The sequence below is a fragment of the Lissotriton vulgaris genome, chromosome 7 (assembly GCF_964263255.1).
Source record: "Lissotriton vulgaris chromosome 7, aLisVul1.2, whole genome shotgun sequence".
NCBI lineage: Eukaryota > Metazoa > Chordata > Amphibia > Caudata > Salamandridae > Lissotriton > Lissotriton vulgaris.
The window spans coordinates 721,708,103-721,721,764 of record NC_141695.1 but is presented as its reverse complement, the minus strand read 5'-3'; positions in this window follow the sequence as shown (position 1 = coordinate 721,721,764).

Genomic DNA, 13,662 nt, shown 5'->3' with positions numbered 1-13,662 from the left:
TTTCATACTATAATCATGAACATGATTGGGCGTTCATAGCTGGGACTAGACCGATGTAAGTATGTTTTGGAGCATATCACAATGACCTGATAAATAATGCCTTAAAATAAAGGCTCTCTATCATTATATGTATTTTATTTTTGGGGATAATGTAGAGAAGAAGACTGAGCGATCCTTCCCAAAACGCTTTATCAATATGTAATTCACCATACTGGGCATAGGTTTAAAAAACCACATGATCTTGGACCTTGTTTCGTCTTTAATTAACCATATCCTCCTCTGTATAGTAGCCTTGAAAAAACATTATCATGCCAGTAACTCTCAACAGAACTCTGTTGTCCCCTTATTGTAGGCTCAATAAAGCTGGGTTATCATGTCCGAAGCTCTCAACAGAGCTTCATTGTCTGCTGGAATCACGGCATCCAAGACACTGTGGCACACAGGCGGGCAACAACAGCCAAATTTGGGGGGGGGGGGGGGGGGGTGGGGGGGCTGAAAAATATTTCGGGGGGGGGGGGGGCTAATTCTCTCAACCATAGACAGAGTGGCCGTAAGAAGGGGTGAACACACAACAAAAGCCTCATTTGCAAGTAAATGGTCTTTTGAAGACCTGTTAAGTACTCGGGTGCGTTTCAATTAGATGCTCGTCAGCCTGCGTACGTGTCTCCGCCCGGGCTGACACACATGGCGTTGGGGGGGGCTGAAGCCCCGTGAGCCCAATGGGTGTTGCATGCCCGGTGGCACACTCCCAGAAGGGTGGGACGTTTGCCACACCCCGCCCTCCCGGAAGGAAGTGTTTTTATTACATTGAGCATCCTTAGGATTGAAGGCAGTAGGCGTCCTAGTGCTGGCGACCGCGAGGACATCAAAGTGTCCTTCCGACGCGTGCATAGATTACCTGCACCATGCCCCACAGTATCTCCGGAGTCCAAGGGCGATCAGTCAAGGTATTCAGCGAGGGAGTAGCCTTGAAAGATTAAGCGTGTCAGCTCTCGCACTGCGCCTGTGAGGTTTTACCATGTTGCTGGACCATATTTAATCTCCTGAGATCTTTTTTCTCACTCTACATACAGTGTTTGACTACAGGGGTCCCTCTTTTCCCAGCAGAACTCATGAGGCCCAGCCATGGTCTCAGAAACATGTATGTAATATTCATTATATGTCAGTATGTATTGTCTGTTGCTATCTGTGTGTGAGGGTTCTGAATGTGAAACGTCACAATATGGCACACAGAGTGCTCACACATTTTGATTACTTTTTGGCACTATTTTCACGAAGTTACCACAAAAAAAAACTTTTATTATAATATGAGGCCCGAGAGGTCGTTTATTGTTTAATCATGTTGTTTCTTTTTCTCCCACAACCTCTGTAGGACTTTTGGAATTTTAACAGATCAATTAAGTGCTGAATGACATTTTATATTCATGTTTTGTTATTATAGCATATGAGTTTAATTCTAATTTTAGGAGTGGGAGCATTTTCTCCTTGAAGGTACTGAAGAAAATCCCTGGGGTAGGACTTGAAACTAGTCAACCAAGGAAATGGTAGGCCAGACATGTAATGTAATGTAATGTAATGTAAGGGAATTTTATATAGCGCTGAACTGTCACCCAAAGGGTATCCTGGTGCTTAGATTGTCCGAACAGCAAGGGCGAAACAGTAACGTTTCCCACAATACCATTAATTTAATATATCAAACAAGAGGAACGAATAAAGTTTGTTTTAGTAATAGTCTGATATTTTTAACTCACAGCTGTTTTCTTATATATATTTAACCCACTCCAACATACCAAATCCACATAGGTGTATAAGAACTTCCTTTCATTAAGTGCTCCCGCATCTCCGCTGGTAGTAGCATGCCCCTGTCCTTAGTATGACAGGGAGGAACCCTATGATGAAGCATGCTAGCATCAGGCAACTCTGGTGGGTGAGGGTAATTTAAAAAGAACCTTTTCTTTCCCTGTCCCACAAAAGAGGTTATCCTCCTTCGTTATCTCTTCAGGAGGGACTCTTTTTTGGTTATCTGATTGAAGCGAGGAGGATGAGTCCACCTCCCCATACCTGTACCCTCCCTCTTTGTTTAGCAGTTAGGAACATTAAGCCAATCAAGACACAGTACACACAGTACATACAGTGATCACATGCTCCACATGCAGGACATTTGGACATGTTACCCACTGGCCGCATTATGTCTACCCTAGGTCCAGGCCCACCTGGATATCATCCAATACCTTAATTTATGACTCCAAAGACAGAGGAACATATCCCTTACCACAAAAAATTATCACCGGAAACATTGTACTGACTGATTTTAAATTGAGACAGTCCTCAGACCCAATGCATGTGACTGTGCTCCTGGGAGCATTCTTTAATTAAAGGAACTGTACCCGTTTTGTCAAACTCCTCTTGTCTCAAGTTTTTTCATGGTATTTCAGGTTCAAGCAACATTTTGGCGAGTCAGATATGAGCTGATTGGTACCTGGAACCTGACTACAGCTAAAGGAAGGGGATCCCGCCGGATGTATTTACATTTGTGCAACAAGGAAGGTGAGCGGAAACCGCAATTAATTGGAAGTTCTGCTGAATCCATGGGACGGAGGTCCGTCCTGAAGCAGCCGTCACAGAGGGTAAGAGACTACATCAGAACCAAAGTAAGGCATGTGGAGTATGGAAAACAAGGGAGAGGTGTAAAAAGATAGCCTGAGAGAAGTGAGAGGTGTTGGCTGCTTGAATTGGTGGGCGTAACATAGATGGTATGCTTTTACCACTTTGCGTGACACAGTCAGTATTATGCTTGACCGCTGGGCGTGACACAGATGGCACGCTTAACCCCTGGGTGTGATACAGGGTGCGATTCGGACAAGAGGGACAAGAGGGGCCGGTGGCTCTCGAGTTATTCCTTTTTTCCACTAACTATTGTTATTATCCTAGTCCTGGAGCCAATATTGACAGACTATCAGGCTCACTTAGTCCTGTGTAGTGCGCAGAGCCCCTCCCGAAGAGATAATGAAAGAGTATAACCTCTTTTTTAGGACAGGGAAAGAAAAGGTTCTTTTTAAATGTTTGGCATCATAGAGGACAAGTCCACCCCCCATACCTCTACCCTCCCTCTTTATTTAGCAGTATTTGGGCAGCGCACAGCTGCTCGAGTTTATTTTCTTTTTTGCGTTCCTTTGTCATAGTCTGTATTTACAGCTCTGTCCTGTCTAGATTAATAGAAGTGCCATATACTCACGCACTAACAAATCCAGTCAATCAATCACAATGACGGAGATCACAGGTCTCACTTTTTCAACTGAAGAAGTGGAAAGGATTCTGGCGGCAAGTATCCGTTTGAGGGCACATGTAACATCAATCTGGGTATAGAGAGCAATAATTGGGATAAAATGAGTACCCTACGAAGAATCCAAATAGAAACTGTAATACTCGGGATCATGATGACCAGATATCTTAGGGCTAATGCATCCCCACAAGGTCTCAAAGTGAAAAATGAGCCTTTAATATTCCAACACGACAGGGTTTTCAAAAAAGATTGGTCGCTAATCTCCTGGCACTGCATAGGAGATTGACTGATCATTTAGACTACAACACGGCTGGCTCAAGAAATGAATACCAAAATACAAGATATTGAGGTACGATTGAAATTGTACCAATCAGTCAATTTCCAAAAGAAAAATCTGGAAGAACTCAACAAGACTTTGAATGATTTTGAAATGTCATTGAAGCATAGCAAATTTGTAAAATTGAAGAGCACAGCTAATTTCAGCCACAAGAAGGTCTAGCCATGCACCAGGGAAGACTGTGTGTCTTACAGAAGTAACCCGGACTACAACACAGATGTTGACATATACAACGCTGGTTCAGACAGTTCCAATTCGAGTGCTGGAACAAGGGGGCACAACAGAGGAAAACATCCTTATAGGAGAGGTTACAAAAGGGCCAACTGGCGTCTTTGGGGACATTTTCAAGGTCCCCCTCTACCCTGCACCATTCTACTATGGCCCTCCACCCAACATACCCCCGCACCAACCTTTCTTTAATCCATGGGAAGCATCCACAGGGCATCAAAGACCATAACATGAAATCCACAAGTTTTTCAGGCCTCCTGAGAGGGAGAATGAGGAAACAGAGCCAGGTGCACTGGTAACCCATCCAAGACACGACCAGGGTATCCACCAGGAGCATGACAGGCTCACTCAACTACTAAGCGGGATCGAGCTACCAAACAGTCTCGTTGTAAACCTGACTGATATACCGCTGACAACTTGCCAGCAGGGTGCCCTGGAAAAAAGGCTGGGTTTTGTACCACCAGCTAAACTGGATACATTTAAACTCAGCTGTGAGGTTAACGAGTTTATTAGAAAGCTAAAGCCCAGAGCTTTCTTTACAGACAAACAGGGAAGTGAGGAACCAGAAGACCATACAGGACTCAGATTAAAATCTACTTCCAATCCACCAGCCACTGCGGTTCCTATTGAGATCCTAGCTTTTGAGAAAGCAGTCCTGAAAGAGATAGGGGAACTCGACCCCAAAGACACTACAATGTTTCAAACCACCTCGAGGCAGGAGCTAAAAGCCATTAAAGAACTTTCAGAGAATGACAAACTGGTCATAAAACCAGCGGACAAGGGTGGTGCTATTGTCATTCAGACAAGAGAAGCATACCAAACAGAATGCCTAAGACTGTTACAAGACCAACACAATTACAAACCATTGACTAAAGACCCCACAAAGAGTATAATAGTCCATGTAGGGAGCATGGTAGAGGAGGAACTAACCCATGATTGGGTTTCAGGAAAGGAGGGTGAGTTCTTGATCAATAGAAACCCAGTGACCCTGTACTTTTATGCGATCCCTAAGATACAAAGAACTTACACAGACCACCTGGACGCCCAATTGTCTCAGGGATTGGATCAATTTTGGAGCCGCTCTCCCGCTTTGCTGATGCTTTTCTGAGACCAATCATTCAAAACACAGAGACATACCTAAAATACATCAGAGATGTCTTACGGATTCACCGAATGTACCCTTCTATCCTCAAATACAGCTACTAATCGGACTTGAAATAGAGAATCTTTAAACGAGTCTCCCACACACCAAATCTATGGATATTTTACAGGAAGTTATGTTCACCAGAGTGGAAATATCAGACCACGCAGAACCTAGTCAAGGAGTGTTTCACACTTGCCCTAATGAAAAACTTCTTCAGGTTTGAAGACGATCTGTACCTACAAAAACACGGCGCAATTATAGGGAGTATTTTTGTTCCAAGGGTGGCGGAGCTCTCTGTCCACCACCTTGAAAAGGAGATGGTCCTAGACAAACAGAATCCGTACCTTCCCAACATCAGTCTCTGGAAGAGATATATCGATGTTGTCCAGGTCATATGGAAGGGTAATAAAAATACCACCACAGAGTTCATGACTTGGCTGAACCAACAAAATGAGTTCTTGAAATGTACCCACACTATATCCAGAACCTACATGGTATTTCTAGACCTCAACATCTATGTAGGCGAAGGTGGCCTTAAAACCTGCACACATTTCAAGGCAATGGCAAAGAATTTCCTACTGAGTTTTAACAGTTTTCATCCGAGACATCTGAGGGAAAATCTGCTCTTTGGCCAATTCTTGAGACTGAGGCAAAACTGCTCTGAAATCAGTGACTTTAAATCACAAGCGAGTGGTCTGGCACTAAAACAACTGAAAGCACGCAAATACCCTGATAAAGTAGTGGCAAAAGGAATGAAAAAGGCAAGAAACAATAATAGGGATGCCCTCTTGGAACCCCCAGCACCTAAAGAGAAGGAAACATGCCTTATCTGTATTACCACATACAGCAGTGCATCTAATGCTGTAATAAGAATCATCAATAAGCACTGGAGGTTCTTGAGATGCAGTGCAGTACTAATCCCTAAGCCCATTTTTTCCCATAGGAGGGGGTGAAATTTGAAAGACATGTTGGTACACACATGAGCACGTCCATCCCAGGAAACACAATCAGGTCAGGGTTTCATCAATCCTATCAGTGGACATCACCCTTGTGGGAATTGCAGTGTATACCATCTTACACAAACCTGCAATACGATCACTTTCAATAACAATACCACATGGGAGCTAAGAAGGTTCACTAATTGCAATACCGAAGGAGTGGTTTATATGATCACTTGCCCGTGCAATCTCCACTACATTGAGATGACAACAAGAAAAATCAGGAGCAGGATTTGCGAACATCGGAGCAATCTGAAATGTAAGAGAACAACGACCAAGATGACTGCCCATTATATTGAACATCAACACACCATGAGGATTTACGATGACTAGTCGTCGAACAAGTGAACAACGAGACCTTGAAAAAGAACAACAATGGGTGTATAGATTAAAAACCGATGATGCAGGGCTGAATGAAAATATTCTCTGGGGACAGTTTACATACAGAGACCCAAATAACTGCCTCATGTAAGGAAACAGCCACTGGGGGTCCTCTCTCTGTCTCCCCAAGAAAAAGCACATTCTCCCATCTGAATGAGTACAGACTGTCTATGTACACCCAGTCCCCTTTTTTGATCTTACTAAGACACAAAAATAGGATCCACTTCCTGTGACATCTAGTCCCATCACTCTCTATGCCCAATTCCCCCTTTTTTTCATACTATAATCATAAACATGATTGGGCGTTCATAGCTGGGACTCGACCGATGTAAGTATTTTTTGGAGCATATCACAATGACCTGATAAATAATGCCATAAAATAAAGGCTCTCTATCATTATATTTATTTTATTTTTGGGGGATAATACAGAGAAGACTGAGCGATCCTTGCCAAAACGCTTTATCAATATGTAATTCACCATACTGGGCATAGTTTTAAAAAACCACATGATCTCGGACCTTGTTTCGTCTTTAATTAACCATATCCTCCTCTGTATAGTAGCCTTGAAAAAACATTATCATGCCAGTAACTCTCAACAGAACTCTGTTGTACCCGCATAGTAGGCTCAATAAAGCTGGGTTATCATGCCCGAAGCTCTCAACAGAGCTTCATTGTCTGCTGGAATCACGGCAGCCAAGACACTGTGGCACGCAGGCGGGCAACAGCAGCCAAATTTCTGGGGGGCTGAAAAATATTTCGTGGGGGGGCTAATTCTTCCAACCATAGACAGAGTGGCTGTAAAAAGGGGTGAACACACAGCAAAAGCCTCATTTGCAAGTAAATGGTCTTTTGAAGACCTGTTAAGTACTCGGGTGCGTTTCAATTAGATGCTCGTCAGCCTGCGTACGTGTCTCCGCCCGGGCTGACACACATGGCGGGGGGGGGGGGCGTGTGAAGCCCTGTGAGCCCAATGGGTGTTGCGCGCCCGGTGGCACACTCCCAGAAGGGCGGGACGTTTGCCACACCCCTCCCTCCCGGAAGGAAGTGTTTTTATTACATTGAGCATCCTTAGGATTGAAGGCAGTAGGCGTCCTAGTGCGAGCGACCGCAAGGACATCGACGTGTCCTTCCGACGCGTGCATAGATTACCTGCACCATGCCCCACAGTATCTCCGGAGTCCAAGGGCGATCAGTCAAGTTATTCAGCGAGGGAGTAGCCTTGAAAGATTAAGCGTGTCAGCTCTCGCACTGCGCCTATGAGGTTTTACCATGTTGCTGGACCATATTTTATCTCCTGAGATCTTTTTGCTCACTCTACATACAGTGTTTGACTACAGGGGTCCCTCTTTTCCCAGCTGAACTCATGAGGCCCAGTCATGGTCTCAGAAACATGTATGTAATGTTCATCGTATGTCAGTATGTATTGTCTGTTGCTATATGTGTGTGAGGGTTCTGAATGTGAAACGTCACAATATGGCACACGGAGTGCTCACACATTTTGATTACTTTTTGGCACTATTTTCACAAAGTTACCACAAAAAAAACTTTTATTATAATATGAGGCCCGAGGGGTCGTTTATTGTTTAATCATGTTGTTTCATTTTCTCCCACAACCTCTGTAGGACTTTTGGAATTTTAACAGATCAATAAAGTGCTGAATGACATTTTATATTCATTTTTTTGTTATTATAGCATATGAGTTTAATTCTAATTTTAGGAGTGGGAGCATTTTCTCCTTGAAGGTACTGAAGAAAAGCCCTGGGGTAGGACTTGAAACTAGTCAACCAAGGAAATGGTAGGCCAGACATGTAATGTAATGTAATGTAAGGGAATTTTATATAGCGCTGAACTGTCACCCAAAGGGTATCCTGTCGCTTAGATTGTCCGAACAGCAAGGGTGAAACAGTAACGTTTCCCACAATATCATTATTTTAATATATTAAACAAGAGGAGCGAATAAAATTTGTTTTAGTAATAGTCTGATATTTTTAACTCACCGCTGTTCTCTTATATATTTAACCCACTCCAACATACCAAATACCACATAGGTGTATAGGAACTTCCTTTCATTCAGTGCTCCTGCATCTCCGCTGGTAGTAGCATGCCCCTTTCCTTAGTAGGACAGGGAGGAACCCTATGATGAAGCATGCCACCATCAGGCAACTCTGGTGGGTGAGGCTAATTTAAAAAGATACTTTTCTTTCCCTGTATCACAAAAGAGGTTATCCTCCTTCGTTATCTCTTCAGGAGGGACTCTTTTTTGGTTATCTGCTTGCATCGAGGAGGATGAGTCCACCTCCCCATACCTCTACCCTCCCTCTTTGTTTAGCAGTTAGGAACATTAAGCCAATCAAGACACAGTACACACAGTACATACAGTGATCACGTGCTCCACATGCAGGACAATTGGACATGGTACCCACTGGCCGCATTGTGTCTACCCTAGGTCCAGGCCCACCTGGATTATCATCCAAAACCTTAATTTATGACTCCAAAGACAGAGGAACATATCCCTTACCACAAAAAATTATCACCGGAAACATTGTACTGACTGATTGTAAATTGAGACAGTCCTCAGACCCTATGCATGTGACTGTGCTCCTGGGAGCATTCTTTAATTAAAGGAACTGTACCCGTTTTGTCAAACTCCTCTTGTCTCGAGTTTTTTCATGGTATTTCAGGTTCAAGCAACATTTTGGTGAGTCAGATATGAACTGATTGGTACCTGGAACCTTACAGCTAAAGGAAGGGGATCCCGCCGGATGTATTTAGATTTGCGCAACAAGGAAGGTGAGCGGATACCGCAATTAATTGGAAGTTCTGCTGAATCCATGGGACGAAGGGCATCCTGAAGCAACCGTCACAGAGGGTAAGAAACGACTTCAGAACCATAGTAAGGCATGTGGAGTATGGAAAACAAGGGAGAGGCGTAAAAAGATAGCCTGCGAGAAGTGAGAGGTGTTGGCTGCTTGAATTGGTGGGCGTAACATAGATGGTATGCTTTTACCACTTTGCGTGACACAGTCAGTATTATGCTTGACCGCTGGGCGTGACACAGATGGCACGCTTAACCCCTGGGTGTGATACAGGGTGCGATTCGGACAAGAGGGACAAGAGGGGCCTGTGGATCTCGAGTTATTCCTTTTTTTCCACTAACTATTGTTATTATCTTAGTCCTGGAGCCAATATTGACAGACTATCAGGCTCACTTAGTCCTGTGTAGTGCGCAGAGCTTCCCATGGTCACTGGATAGCATGCACTAGGAGCAGGCTAAGGAATTTTGTTTTGACAAACTCATCATTATTCCTCTCTCTGTTTTTTGTTTTTTTTGGTGTTGGTTGCCTGGGCATGATACAGTTGGTGGGCTTAGCCCCGGTGTGTGATACAGGGTGCAATTGTTGATGTGAAGTGTATATGTGATGTTGTAGTACTGTTAAATGGCTGAAAACTGTGTTTTGTCCTAAGTATTGTGTTTTTGTTGATTACCCAATGTTTCAGATGAAGATGCTGCTATTTTTCACCACATGTTGCAACACTTCATATGTATTGATATTTGTGTTTATGAAATGTTCATGTTGCATTGTTGATGCATCTGTATATAGTGCTGAACTCATAGTTACATAATTAGAAGCAGTAAACCAATGTGTATATTTTCCCCACGATTCAGAGTAAAACCAGAGAATCCCTAACACAACGAAGCTAAGACATCTTGGGGCATATTATCAAGGGGGTTTATCTCCGCTTTTTTGGCTTTAAAAGCCAAGAAAGCGGAGATAAAATGATCTCCCTATTACCTAGCTGTCGCTAACACCAGTTAGCGACAGCTAGTAGGAGATAGCGACCATCTTGGGCCCCACTTTGCATGTCAGTGATATTTATCACTAATGACATGCAAAGTGGGCGTGCCAAGATGTTAGCGACTGAAAACAGTCGCTAACATCGCTATCTCCTATTACCAACTTTTGGAGATATTCGCGCTAAGCGCGAATATCTCAAAAAGCTAACACCTGCCCTGAGCAGTTCTTAGCCATGTTATCCAATGTATGTATTGTATGTATGTATGTATTGGCATTTATATAGCGCACTACTTACCCGTAGGGTCCCAAGGCGCTTCGACCGCTGCGAAACCCTTCCTGGTTTCCCTGAGAGATGGTCCCTTAATGGGTATCTCCAGGCATCCCCGGCGGTCTGGTGGGGCCGTTAGTGAAGATGAGGCAAGCTAATGCCCAGAGTTGCCGAGTGTGATCACTGATCAGAGTGGGCACCGAGGCGAGAGAATTATCGAGTCCGCTGACCCTGGTCCAGAAACCTGCCGCGCCGGGAATCGAACCCTGGTCCCGGGCCGTTCTCTGCTCTCGGGTCTGCCGCCTCTAACCAGTGAGCCACACTACTTCACTATGGGAGGTGGATAACATGGCTAAGAGCATTATCTCGGTAATGCATGAATATCGCTGACTTTTCAGCGATATTCATGCATTGCAGCGATTTTTATCGCATTTGCGATAAACCTTGATAATACCAAGGTTTATTTGCGGTAAAAATCGCCGCAGCTCAGCAGTAAATTTTTGTCTCTAACCAAGCAATAGCGATAATTATCGCTATTGCTTGGTAATATGCCCCCTTGTTCTCTAAAACTACCAGACATATTATGGAGACACCATTAAAACACATACAAACCTGAATCCCCACACAGGCAAAAAAAGCAATAAGGTTTGCCAAGAATGGCAGGTACACACAAAGGCACATATAGTTCCCTGGCCAAAGAAGGGAACTTTCGAAACTAACATACTTGAACACATGAGAATATACATATAAACCAAATATACAGGTCATAAGAAGGATAAGAGAGAGGTATTATTAGAACTATGGGCTATCTTTGAGGAGGCCCAGATCAACAGTCCTGCATGACACAAAACAAACAAGGCTTCAGCACCTACCCCATCGTATGCAGGTATGGAGGTGCTCTTGTCTGCTTTCCCCACATTAGAATACTCTAATCCCCCAGTTGAAGAAGTTGGCTGCCCCCCTGCCGAACAACAAGCAGTTAGGTCCAGACATGAGAGACTAACAGGCAAGCAGGCCCAAGCAATCACAGAGCAACCCCAGGACGGTGCTAGGGCTCCTAGAGGTTCTACCCCCGTCCTTTGCACTAAACATATAGAATCCAAGCGGCGCAGAGTACATGCTCCCTCACTGATTTAGGTGAGCAAACACAAGTGACAGGGAGGTTTGTAGAGGTTGTAGACAGTGATACGGCTAGCTGGAATGAGGAAGAGGGCCTCAGTCCCCCTGGAACCGAAGACGAGGGTGGAGCTATAGGACTTGCTCAGGTAGCTGAGGAAACAAGAGTGAATTTGAGGGCAAAGCTCAAGCAAAATGAAGGAGAAAAAGGACAAGGGAACCCAACTCACTAAGGAACCTGGGTGGCTAAATTATTGTCAGAAACAGTGGTTCCTGTGGAATAATAGAATCAATATAGATAATAAGGTGCAATGTAAGGGTTAAAATGATGTCAGAGGGTGAAGAACCCACATACACCGATGGTTTTAGTTTGATACAATCATAGTTTATATTTGACAAACAAAATTCTATATACAATGAAAAAGGAAAATGTGCCTAGTGTCCCCAGTGAGAAACAGGAACCTAAAATATTGGTGACATAATTGTGACAGTATTTTATAAGATTTCCAAGGTGTTCAAAACTGTCGACCATTTAGCAACTCAATATCTAATATACAGCAGCTATATACAATAATACACGCTGTTAATGGTTCGCTTTCTTTTGTTGCCAATGACGTTTTGACCCTATACGTGATCTAGGGTCTCATCAGGACCTAAGGATTTAGGAACATCTAGGAAAAGAAAAAAAAAGAAAATAAGCATATGGCCCATGTACTGGCACAAATGCGACCAATTGGATAAAAGGGCATAAAATCAAATAGTACCTGACAGGTCAAATGCGCAGCCGCGTGAGGTGTACTTGTCATCCTCCTCGAACCACCGTGAAACGATTTTCGGCACCGTGGTTCACCGAAGTGCTGGCGCACTCCCGTAGGCAGTGTAAAATAGCCGAAAGGGCGTGGCGGACTCAGTACGATGCCGAGGCAAGGCTGACCTATAGATCAATGATCAAAACCTACCATCGGGAAGTATTTCAGGAAAAAAAATGCTACTTCGCTAGGAGAATCTAGGAAGCAGCAAACACCTGTAAGGAGATTTTCTCGATTGTCAGGGAATTTACAACTATGCGCACTAACTCAGTTCAGGAAGTTCCTTCTGAGACTTGGGCCGCCACCCTGGCCAATTTTTTCACCACCAAAATCAGGCTGATACAGGATTCTTTTCCTATTAGGCCGACGGTTGGTTTTATGAACCTTCCGGAGGGGTCAGTCCACCCTATCTCTCCAGGCCCAGTCTTGGCGGTTTTCCCGCCACTCTCGATATCTTCGTCGCTGACACTTATGACGAATCTCAAATCTGGTTCGCCTCGTGATCCCTGCCCGGCCAAATTCCTAGCTAAAATGGCAGCTATCGTCAACCCTCTAGCCAACCCAATTCTGAATCTTTCCCTTAGTCAGGGGGCTATCCCGCAGACATGGAAGCAGGCTATGGTCATCCCCCTTCTCAAGAAACCGAGCCTTGCCCCAGAAGTCCCTGCCAATTACAGGCCCATCTCGCTTTTTCTGGCATTGACCAAAATCCTTGAGAAGCATGTACATGGTGTGCTTTCCAATTTTTTGGAATCCCACGAGCTACTACATGCCTCTCAATCCGGCTTCCGCCCCAATTTAAGCACAGAGACGGCGCTACTGGAGGTTTCGGAGGCCGTTAAGGAGACGCTGGATGCTGGAAGCAGAGTTATGCTGGTCATGCTGGATTTGTCGGCGGCCTTTGACACCGTCCCCACGAGGATCTCCTCGTAAGACTTCATGAAATCGGTCAGAGGGGGACGGTGTTCAGCTGGTTTCGCTCTTTTCTAGCCAACCGCCGACAAACGGTCTGGGCCTCCCCTGGCTCCGCCGAGATGTCGCCTTTGGGAGTCGGAGTTCCTCAGGGCTCCGTGTTGAGCCCAACTCTATTTAACATCTTTATGACCCCTTTGGCGACACTGGTGGAGTCTTTCGGGGCCCAGATCGTATCCTACGCCGATGACACCCAGCTTCTCTTCACCTGCCGGAAGGGAGAAGAATTTGATGGTGAAAGTATCCGTGAGTGCCTTGGGGCTGTTTTTAATTGGTTCCAGCTAAACAGCCTCAAGTGCAACTCAGATAAATCTGAGATATTATTTTTC